Source organism: Podarcis pityusensis (genome assembly GCF_964106645.2).
Source record: "Podarcis pityusensis genome assembly, chromosome: 8".
Lineage (NCBI taxonomy): Eukaryota > Metazoa > Chordata > Lepidosauria > Squamata > Lacertidae > Podarcis > Podarcis pityusensis.
This window is the reverse complement of record NC_138033.1, coordinates 10751471-10763761: the sequence shown is the minus strand read 5'-3', so window position 1 is coordinate 10763761 and position 12291 is coordinate 10751471. Positions and strand designations below refer to the sequence as shown.

At 41.1% G+C, this 12291-nt stretch overlaps 1 protein-coding gene across 11 annotated transcripts in view; it reads right to left on the bottom strand.

The window, feature by feature from the left end:
* ARHGEF1 (Rho guanine nucleotide exchange factor 1) overlaps positions 1 to 12291 on the bottom strand; it is a 71686-nt gene that overhangs the window by 57963 nt on the left and 1432 nt on the right. The gene's annotated exons all lie outside the window — the stretch shown is intronic.

Here is a 12291-nt window from a genome sequence, read left to right as displayed (position 1 = left end):
CTGAACTACGCCCCTCCCCCTTATTTATTTTTTTGGTGTGGACTGTTAGCAAACTGGTGGATTGGTTTCTATATTGATTTAATTTTTGTACCTGTTCCTCTTCTTCTTCTTTGGATAGTGGGATTTCGAAGGAATTAGGCCAACAAGTGGCTGAAGAATTGGTTTGATTTTTATTTGGGGGTTTTTATTAGGACACTTGAAGGCTTGTGGTGGTTTTTATTTTTTTATTTTTCTTCCTCGATATTAAGGAATTTGTGATTTTGTGTCCACTACGTTGGGAAAGCTTTGTAGTGGATTAGCCAAGCAAGTGGCAGAAGAAGTTTAAACTTAATAAATTGAGTTTGTTTTTTTGGGGTGAATTTAACTTTGCTGTTCCGGAACGGTGGATTAGCCAAACAAGAGGTGGAAAAATTTGAATTAAGTTTTCTTGTTTCGTCCCTTTCTTTCTTTGACTGTTTAACTCTGGAGGGTGACATCTAGTGGCAAAGAGTGAAAAAACATTAAAAATAGACAATGTCATGAGGGTCTGGAAGAGATATAAAGACTTAATAGAACAAAAGACCCTTCACCAACTGAAGCTCTGTTGCTCAAGGCGCTTGAGAAAAACGGGAAATGGCTTACATACAGTGATTTGCTAATAAAGTGGTACCTCGGGTTACATACGCTTCAGGTTACAGACTCCGCTAACCCAGAAATAGTACCTCGGGTTAAGAACTTTGCTTCAGGGTGAGAACAGAAATCGTGCTCCGGCGGCACATCAGTGGCAGGAGGCCCCATTAGCTAAAGTGGTACCTCAGGTTAAGAACAGTTTCAGGTTAAGAACGGACCTCCGGAACGAATTAAGTACTTAACCCGAGGTACCACTGTAGATCAAGAAGGAAAATGGAAATAAAAAAGTATGAGGAAATAAAAGATTGTTTTCAGAGTTGGTTACATTACAGGCAATTACATGAGATATACAAAGAAGACAACAAGAAAGGATTTAGTTATACCACTTCTAGATTTCAAAAGGAAGTTATAGAAGGAAAAGTGAAGTTGCTGAAGGGTGCATATAGTATCCTGTTAAAATGGGAAACAAAAGATGAGGAGGTAAATGATCAAATGGGCGCAAGATATAGGACATAATATACAATTTAAGGATTGGGAAAAACTGTGGAAAACAGATTTAAAATTTACAGATTGTGCTCTTTTGAAATAAAATTTTAAGAAAATGATGTATAGCTGGTATATAACACCAGTACAGATAGCAAAAATATATAAAACCGGGTCAAACATATGTTGGAAATTTAAAGAAAAGGAAGGGACTTTTTATCACATGCAGTGGGAATGTAGAAAAATTTTAAAAATTTGGGAAATGATATACAATGAATTGAAGAAAACGTTTAGAATGACATTTGTTAAAAAAAACCAGAAGCATTTCTGTTAGGGTAGGACAAGACCTGCCAAGGATAATAAAGAATATATTTTTGTATGCAACAACAGCGGCAAGAGTCTTGATAGCACAAGGATGGAAGAATGAGGAAACCCCAACAAAAGAAAAGTGGCAAGAGAAAATGATGAACTATGCAGAACTGGCTAAACTAACGTATAAACTGCGAGATAAGGACAACTGTGCCTTCAAAGAAGAATGGGAACTTTTTACAAATTATTTAAAAAGACAACAAAATGAATTGGACTCCTTGGCAGGTTATGAATAAACATACACAAATTAATTGATTGTTGACATAGCAGATAGATAATATAAGGATTTATACAATTTTACAGTATGCAGAGAATAATATGTGTTGAAAAATCAGAGAGAGGAGCTGAGGGAAGTCTTGGGGGGAGGGTTTGATGGGGAGGTGGGGGGAAAGGGAAAAAATAATTAATATGATTGTTTTGATACTTTGATATGTCAAAATTGTTAATTAAAAAACTTTTTTTAAAAAAAGAATGTCAGCACAGAAAAGGCAGGAGGAGGAACACCATTGGAGAGGAGGGGATCGAAACAAGAAAGTGAAAATAAAGGAGAGATTTAAAAAATGTTTGCAGAAATAAAAAAGGACATAAAACAGAGTGAAAAGAATTTGGAGACAAGGCTGGAGCAGATGGATAAAAAAATTTGATATGACTGTTTCTGAGGCGCCAAATGAAAGAGATAACCAAAAGAACACAAAGCTTGGAAGAAGGGATGAAGCGAACAAAGCAAGAAGTAAGAGATATGAAAAAAGAGGAAGAAAAAGTTAAAGAAGTCGTCTCAGAAATGAATAAAACACAGGAGGAGTTGTGGGACGCGATTGCTATGAATGAATTGAGGCAAAGAGAAATGAATTTGAGGTTTAGATCGGTTCCAGAATCACAATGAGAAAATATTGTGAAAAATTGACAACGGAAATTGCAGAATGGTTAAATATGGAAGTAGAGGAACAGGCAAAAACAATACAAAATGTGTTTAGGATTAAAACGAAGACGACAAAGGCAAAAAAATTCCCAGGAGACTGTCTGATTATCTTTAAGGAGAGAAATGAGAAATTGGATTTTGCAGAAAAAGAGACTATGTATTGATGGAATATTCACAATCATCTTTAAAGACGTGCCACGTCACTTGCTGAAAAAACGCGACCAATACAAGCCATTGACACAGATATTGAGGAAAAATGGAATAATTGAATTTAAATGGGAATTTCCAGAAGACGTCTCATTTTATTATAAAGAGAAGAAATTCAAATTTTAAAGTGTGGATGAAACATATAAATTTTTGAGGAGATATAAAGAGTTGGGAAGAGAAGAAGCAGCAGCAGTGACCCCGGAAGGAGAAGATACTGATAATTTGGAAGAAGAAGAAGAGGAGGAGGAAGAGGGACAGGTTTAAGAACTTTTATAGTCTTACATATTAAAAGAAACCAAAATGGAATTAAAATTATGGACCTGGAATGTGAATGACATAAGTAATAAAAATAAAAGGAACAAAACTGAACACTTTTTGTTAAAAAAGAATTTGGATATTATTTATTTACAAGAGACTCATGTAGCCAGGAAACGTAGAAGAGTATTGATTAATAAAAAATTAGGAAATGAATTTATGTCATCAGAAGTAAGAAGAGGGGAGTGGTGATGTATATAAAAAACAAATTTGAAGCTTAGCAAATCTTCAAAGATGAAGAGGGCAGGGTAATTGAAGTACAAGTCACTTGGCAAGGCGAAAAATTGATAATCGTCAGAATTTATGCACCAAATTGTAGTAAGATGGAATTTTATAAAGATTTGGAAGAAAAACTATTTGAATTTGTGGATCAAAAAATTATAATAATGGGGGAAATGAATGGTGTGGTGTCACTGAAAATGGATAGATCAAGAAGAAAAGAAAGATCGAAGGAAGGGAAGCTACCAAAGACATTTTTTTCTATGATAGATTATTGTAATTTGATAGACGTTTGGAGACTGAGACACCCATTAGAAAAACAATTTACTCATTTTTTCAGAACCAAATCAATCAGCTTTGAGAATAGTTTATGTGTGGACATCTAGTGAATGATTTGGGCAAGTAGCAGGTTTTAAAAATAAATAAAAAGAAGACGAAAATGTTACTTAAAAATATGAAACAAGATTTGGTGGATATGTTGCAGCAACAGATTGGTATAGAACCTGTTAAAAAAGTCAAATATTTAGGAATAAGGTTGACCTCAAAGAATACAGATTTGTTTCAAAATAATTATACACCGGTGTGGAATTGAATTAAGAGAGATCTGGAAGTATGAGGAAGGATGAAATTGTCATTTTGGGGAAGGATTTCTGCTATCAAAATGAATGTGCTACCAAATATGTTGTTTTTATTTCAATCAGTTCCAATAATCAAGGGGGCAGCAATTTTTAAGGAGTGACAGAAGACCATTTCAAGATATATCTGGCAGGGGAAGAAACCAAGAATTCAATATACTGTAAAGTGTTGACAGATGCCAAAGAAAGAGGGGGTTTCGCCCTGCCAGACTTGAAATTGTACTATGAAGCAGGCTGCCTCTGTTGGTTAAAGGAACGGATGTTGTTAGAAAATACAGATTTGTTGGATTTAGAGGGTTATGATAATAGATTTGGTTGGCATGCATATCTATAGTATAACAAAACAAAAGTCCATAAAGGATTTGGCAACCATATATTCCGAAGATCTCTATTTGAAATATGAGATAGATATAAAAACCTATTAGAACGTAAAACACCATGGTGGGTATCTCCATTAGAAGCAATGAGTGTGAAAAAGATAAATATGAGTAAAAATTGGGTCACGTATGAGAAATTGGTAGAAAAAGAAGGAAGTAAATGGAAAATGAAACCTTATGAAGAAGTTAAAGAATTTGTGGATGACTGGCTGCACTATCGCCAAATCAATGAAATGTTTAAACAAGATTTAAAAGAAAATGGATTTGATGATAAAAAAATCAAAATTTGAAATAGAAGTATTAGAAAAATGATTGTAAAATATTGTCTAAAATATATAAATCACTGTTGGAATGGCAGTTGAAAGATGAAGAAGTTAAGTCGGGTATGATACACTGGGCCAAAGATTTCGGGTATAATATACAGTTAGAAGATTGGGAAAAACGCTTTGAAAGAAAATGTGATGAAAATGATGCGTAGATGGTATATCACACCAGTGAAATTAGCTAAAATGTGTAAGACAAGTAATAAATGTTGGAAATGTAAAGAAAAAGAAGGAACTTTTTATCACATGTGGTGGGAATGTAAGAAAGTGAAAAACTTCTGGGAAATGATATATGAGATGAAAAAGATATTGAAATATACATTTTTTAAAAAACCAGAAGCATTTTTACTTGGTATTGTAAGAGAGGATATTAATAGACAGGATAACAAACTGTTTTTATATGCAATAACAGCAGCAAGAGTATTATTGGCCCAGAACTGGAAACAAGAAAAATTACCGACGAAAGAAGAATGGCAGATGAAATTAATGGACTATGCAGAATTAGAGAAGATGACAGGAAGGATTTGAAACCTGCGGGACCAGAGATTCTCAGAGGACTGGAATAAATATGTGAACTATTTGAAAAGCAATTGTAATCAACAGATTACACTAGTAGGATTACAAGAAGTTTTGTAAGGAGGAATATATGAAATATTGCAAGGAAGATTATTAAGAAAGCTATTAGTTAAGATAATTAAAAGTAATGGTGAAATTAAGAAAGATAAATTAAGTGAAAAAGATTGGAAAATTTTCAGATGTGATTGATGGAAGTCAAAAAATTGTATAAGATATGAAATTGTGTTAAATGATTGCTGAAAATAATATGTTAAAAAATTAATTATGTAATATATATATTTTAAAAAGAACAGCCACCTCACACTCCTGCAAGTGCAGAGAGAGAGATCAGCTATCTCAGGCAGTTGTGTCACCTTTAGGGCAGGGAGGGGAGCAAATCTCATGGGTTATGAAGGCAATGCAATCGCGCGAAAAGAGCCGCTGGGTTATCTAGCGCAGCTTTCTGCTTCCGACAGGAAGTGTCGAAGTAGGAACACAGGAAGCCGCTTGCGCCCAAGTGAAACCACTGGCCCATCTATTTCAGTATTGTCCACGCCGACAGACACTGTACGAAGTTGCAGACACAGGGGCATTCCCAGTCCAATCTGGAGATGCCAGGTTTCAAACTCAGGGCCTTCGACATGCCATGTAGATGCCCTATCTGCCCCCGTCGCCCGATGTTCAGAGCTAGGCAAAATTCACATCATGTATTTTAAGCACCAGACAATGCCACTTTAAACAATCATGGCTTCCCCGCAAAGAATTCTGGGACCTGAGAGTTGTTAGGAGGTCCATTATCCCCTGCACAGAGCTACAGCTCCCAGAGCTCCCTGTGAAGAGGTATTGACTATATATAGATGGTGTATGACACCAGTGCAGTTAGTAAAAATGTATAAAACCAGTTCAAATATGTGTTGGAAGCGTAAAGAAAAGGAGGGGACGTTTTACCGTATGTGGTGGGATTGTAATGAAATCAAAAAGGTTTTGGGAAACGATTTACAATGAATTGAAGAAAATTTTCCATCTAACATTTGTTTAAAAACCTGAAGCATTTTTGTTAGGGATTGTAGGAAAAGAAACTGCCAAAGAAACTGCAAAATATCTTCATGTATGCGACAACGGCGGCAAGAGTCTTAATAGCACAAGGATGGAAGAATGAGGAAATCCCGACTAAAGAACTATGGCAAGAGAAACTGATGGACTACGCAGAACTGGCAAAACTGACACATAAACTACGGGACAAGGATAACTGTGACTTTAAAGATGAATGGGAACCTTTCACAAAGTAGTTAAAGAAACAACAAAATGCATTGGACTCCTTGGCAGGTTTCGAATAAACACTCACAAACCTTTTATTAACAATATTCAGTTAGACAAACTAAGGATCTATACAATTTTGTGACATGCAGAGAACAACACTTGCAGATAAACCAGAGAGTGGAGCTGAGGGAAGTCAGGGGGGGAGGGGGGTTACTTTATGTGGAGGGGGGAAACAGGGGGGGGATAAAGGATGATATGCTATGTGACAAAATGTTTTGTTGAAATTCTTAATATTTAAAAAAAAAAAGAGGTATTGACTATAAACCGTTGCAAACATTGTAGCTCTGTGAATGGAACAGCGGGTCTCCTTTAAATAGCCATGACTCCCGCATGGTGTAACAACAAATCCCTCTTCATGGGAAAATTTGAGAATTGCGGGTTTGTAAGGGGGATGGGGGCATCCTAATGACTCTCAGCACCCTTAACAACAGCTCCCAGAATTCTTTGGGAGGAAGCCATGTTTGTTTGAAGTGGTGTCAAGGCACTTTACACAAATGGCGCAGATGTGGCCCTTTGCTGCCTTTGAATATGAAGGTTACCTCATTGCCCTTCACAGATTTGTCCTCCTTGAATTTGGTTGGTATCTTGTGCGTTTTCCAAAGTTATGTACGCTAGCTTTTTGGCGGTGAATGCCGCAGGCCAGAACTGGGGTGCCAGTGGCCTTATCTGACTATCACTCCCATCACCCCCTGCTCACTGGCCATGCTAGCTGGGGCTGATGGAAAATGGAGTCCAGCAACAACTGGAAGTCCATGGAAAGGCTGGCTCAAATGACTTTGCCTACGTTAATTTTGCACTGCGCAAAGATTCCCCAACTGTTTTAGTAGCCTCAGCTCCACTCTCCTGGTTATACCAGCCCACACGCCTCTCTCTCAACCCCCTCTCAATTGCAGCATGGATCTGGTTCCCAGCTCCAGACTCCGCTGATGTCCCCCCAGTCCCAAGACACAACCTTCCTCGTAGGCTTCTTCAGTCTTCTGAGAATTGCTGGAACAGTCACTCCTCCTGCTGTGATATCCTGCCCCCTTGGCACCCCCCTGAGATTCCTCTTCCAGCTGTTTAGCAGAGGCAAGGGGGGGAAGGCATAAGATCTCATCAGAGTGAGGAATCTTTTTGCACAGGGGGGCGGAAAGGGTTCCTGCGTACAAAGTTTGTGTTCTGCAAAGCATGTCTTCATCCATGTTGCCTTCATGTTAACATTAGTGCTGTGCTTGTTGTCTCCATCTCACCAAAAACCCCCACAAAAACCCCACAATGCATCTTGCTCTGATCTTTTCAAAGATGTGCAAATCAGCACAGGCTTTCGTACTGTTTCTAGAATCCCACATTATATCCTCTTCTACAGTCATCTAAGTTACTAATCATACTATCATCACCATCAATCTATGAACTGCCTTCTAAAACACTGTCTCAAGGCAATTTACATGTAGGAAACAGGTTTATTTTTTAAAAAAACACCAAATACATTTAGAAGATGACTAAAACCCTAAGAAGTGGACACTTGTGATCAAGGCCCATTTATCCGGCTGAGAAAACCTGTCGGAAAACAAAAATAACACTAATTGTTTCCTGAAAATGCAGATAGTGGGTCCCCATTATCTCTCAGCAGAAATGTTATTTCACACAGAACAGGGTCAGCCGCACACTAAAAGACCCACATCATGAGAAACCCTCTGACAGACCACAGGAATCTGCTGGGGGCATAAGTGGGTGGCCTTCACTGCATCTTCTGGGAGCAAATTTCAAGTTTAAGTATGCACTGTGTGAAGGCACCTGGTTGGCTATGGCGAGAACCAAGAGGGACCGCTGAGCAGCATATGGGAGAAAGGTGGGTCTTCTTACATATTTGTATGTATTCTTTTAAGTTTTAAGGTTTCCTTACTGAGTTCTCACCACCCCACAAGCACTTTGCGTAATTTCTGAAGCTCTGCTCCAGATGTGGACATCTCCGAGAAGTGGGGGCTTCTTGGTTGCAGAGCTAACACCATAAAACAGACTCCTTAGGAAAGCCTGCTCAGCACCAACACTAAATGTTTTTAGATGGGTTGAGGGAAGCTGGTAGTTTGGTGGGTTAGAGCAGGGATGGAGAGTCTCTGGCCCTCCAGATGCTGCTGAAACTACAACTCCCATCATTCCCAGCGGACACGGCCAATGGTCAGAGGTGATGGAAGTTGTAGTTCAACAACATCTGATGCCCCACCGCATACAGAAGATCCACACCATCTCCAGCAGGGAGACATTCCCTGCCTGTAATGATGAAGAACCGCAGCCAGCCGGTGTAGACAATATTTACTTATTAAATTTGATCTAGATGGACCAATGGTCTGACTCAGTAGAAGACAGCTCCCTATGTTCCTCTCAGCATTCGAAATTAGCCAGGTACCAGAGGCATTTTGCACCTGGCTAACGGTCACTTGCAACCCAGTAAAGATTTCTGGAGGGGGGGCAGGGGGCACCTGACGTCTCCACCCTCTGGAGTTGCCTGCCTGGAGATCCATGGATCCATCCTGTTTTCACACACTAACAACACATCCTGTAGAATTCTATCCGTTCTATTTTATCTGCACAATCAGAGCACAATTTCAAGAACCAATAAGTCGTACAGTGGTACCTCTGGATGCGAACGGGATCCATTCCGGAGACCCGTTCACATCCTGAAGCGAACGTAACACGCGACTGTGCGTCTGCGCATGTTGGTGCTTCCGCGCATGCGCGTGACGTCATTTTGAGCATCTGCGCATGCAGCGAAACCCGGAAGTAACGCCGCGGAGCGCAACCCGAAAATATTCATCCCGAAGCTACTTCAACCCGAGGTATGACTGTATTGAAAAATATAACTTTTGAGCTGCTTGGCCCCAAAATGGCAACTAGGCATTCTGTTTTGGCGACTGTAACCCTGGTTTAAGGAGCCATTTGGCACCTAGCTACTATATCTGGGTTTCTAACACTGGTTCCTATTCAAACAGGAGTTCTGTTTCCCCCCCAAGAGGTCTTCGTCACAGCTTTTCTTCCCTACATGAGCCTCCATTTTGTTGTTTTGTCTGGTTCAGCCTTCCTCAACCAAGGACTCCCAACCATCTTGAAGGCACCAGATTGGCAAAATCAGGCCTGCTTATACAGTCCCATTTTCCATTTGTATTTTCTACATTGTTTTGGTATAGCTATGGCTTTATTGTTCTAAGCCGCTCTGATTTCTGTCTGAAAAAGAGTGGCGTGAGACAGAGGGAAAGAAAACCACACAAAAACAGTCCAATAAGCAATGAGAGTAACAACACTAAGGTCACTTCCTGTGGTCCTCTGAGCACATGGCAGGCACATGCAAAGCCGCCCCTGTTGTTTTCCAATTGTTTCAGCCTGTGGGGTGCCCCGAGCGCCAGACACGAGGATTTGGTTTTGGGGCCCACTACAGCAAGCCCTCCAAAAAAACCCCCAAACACACAACATTTGCTGGTTTGTGCCACGCATGGCATCCTGTGCATAGACTGAACATGAACTAGCATGCCTCTGTTGAGAGCAGGCCACGAGCCAACGCAGGCAAAGCGATTTCCTGCTGCAATCACACAGGCTTGTCATTAGCCGTCAGTTGAACTTGCTCCTTTGTCCTTCTCGCATTTCCCTTGGTTGTCTGCTTCAACTGTCAGAATTTTAACTGGAAGCTCCTTGGGGCAGGGAGTGCCGCCGCAGTGCACATTTAAAGCAGTATTCTGGGAAGTGCAGTTTGTGAAGAGGTCCTCAGAAACACCTTGTCCTTCACGAAGAGCTACAATATTCAGAGTGGGTAAGCGATCAATCCATCTTTCCAGGGAAGTCTGGGAATTGTAGCTTTGTGAGCGGGGGGGGGGAGCGGTCTTTCAACATCTGAAATGGAGGGTGGGGACGAAAGTGGGGGTGCAATGCACACTAAATCCCCACCTTCCACTCACAAACACAGGATCCTTTCAAACATACAACCCCTTCGTCCTGATGCACACACACAACAGCATCCTTTTGAGATACGTTTCAAGAGTAAAACAGTGACGAGTTGTCCTAATAATAATTTTGGGGACCGCTCTTTGAAGCCAGGCAGAGTCTGCTGCCCCCACGACCAGTCGCCAGCAGCAACACATGAACCGACCCATGGAGAACTAGTTGAACATATGTGGAGAGCAGCAGCTTTGCACACTGTAGTGGGGAACAGATGCACACTATTGGCTGCAGGGATATTCATTCCATGTCAAGCAAACACCACGGAACACACTGAGGGGTCCTTTACGAAGCAAAACGAAATGAAGGGATCCTTTAACCCGTGGGTAGGCAAACTAAGGCCCGGGGGTGCGGATCCGGCCCAACTGCCTTCTAGAATCGGCCCACGGACGGTCCAGGAATCAGGGTGTTTTTACATGAGTAGAATGTGTCGCTTTCTTTAAAATGCATCTCTGGGTTCTTTGTGGGGCCTGCCTGGTGTTTTTACATGAGTAGAATGTGTGCTTTTATTTAAAATGCATCTCTTTGTGGGGAATAGGAATTCGTTCTTTTTTCAAAATATAGTCCGGCCCCCCACAAGGTCTGAGGGACAGTGGACCAACCCCCTGTTGAAAACGTTTGCTGCTTTAACTGATAGGGTGATGGAGGAGGAGGAGGAGGAGGAAGAGGAAGAGGAGGAAAAATATGGGGCAGAGAGAGGGCTTTGGGAGCCTGCAAAGAAACCTCTCCAAGGCAGCAGCCTAACCCCTTTCTCCCCCCCCCCAAACCACCAGGCCGCTGGCATGCACTCTGCAACTGACCTCACAGGCTCAAGATGCCTCCCTGGCTAGCAAAAAATGTTTGGCATGCAAAAGCTGCGGTCCCAGGGCAGCTGGAGCGATGAGAGGCTAGGGGTGGCAAGGGGAGGAGGGATCAACATGCCTCTAGAGAGGGTAGAAACCAGTTCCCAGTTCAGTTCCAGGTAAAGCTGGCTGTTGTGCCCCTGAATGCAAAAAAAAGAAAAAGGTATGCGGCTTCTTAAGAATTCAGCTGCAGGGAAATATTCCCCATATTTCAAACACTATTGCTTCAAGGGAGGGGGGTCTTGATTTTATTCTTATTTACCTCCCTAATGGCAGTTCTAGGTCACAGGAAATGGACTGGATCAGGAATAGATTTTTAAAAAAGACTTGCCCACAGATATGTGTGTTTCATATATGATGAACAGATGGAATGGATGTGGGTGAGTGTCAAGCCATGCTGCTCTCGGTCTGAACTCAGCGTTGCCCACACTAGCCTTAGCCAACCTGGGGCCCTTCAAATATTTTGGACTACAACTCACATCAGTCCCAGGTGCCGGTCCCTGCTGGCATGGAAAGCACTTGCTCCAACAATGGACTATGGACTTTCCTTTAATGGTGGTTGTAAACACGCAGAGTTTTTTTTTTTTTTAATGCACAAAAAACAGCGTAGCTCTTTTCCTGCAAAATGCTCAAGCGGCACACACTCCCATTACACAAAGCATTCCCTATTTTTAGAAAACAAACAAACGCTCTTCCCCAACCCACACACACACACACAAAGAGTTTCTACACCTACATCAAAAACACTAATAGCTCATCTATTATTATTAAATTCATTGCCCTTCCTTCACCAGCAGGCGCCAGGGCGGGTAACAACAATTTGATACCGAAAATTAAAAACAATTAAAACAGGCACAGGAAGAGGCTGGGCCCTGAAAACACACCTCTCAGGTGTCAAAGGACAGCGTACAGATGGCCTTGAAAATCCCATCTATGAAACAAACCACCCCTTCAAAACACAGCCTCCATGGGTCACAGAGCAAGGATGGGAAAGCTATAGTCTTCCGGAAGTCGTTGGACTACAAATCCCATCAGCCTTGGTCACTGCAGATTGATGACTCTCATGGTGCCTTCCGACTCTATGCTATGAATAAATAGGCCCCAAAATGTGTGTTTAGGTAAAAGGTAGGTCCTGGGTCTGGAAAGGGAGAAGAC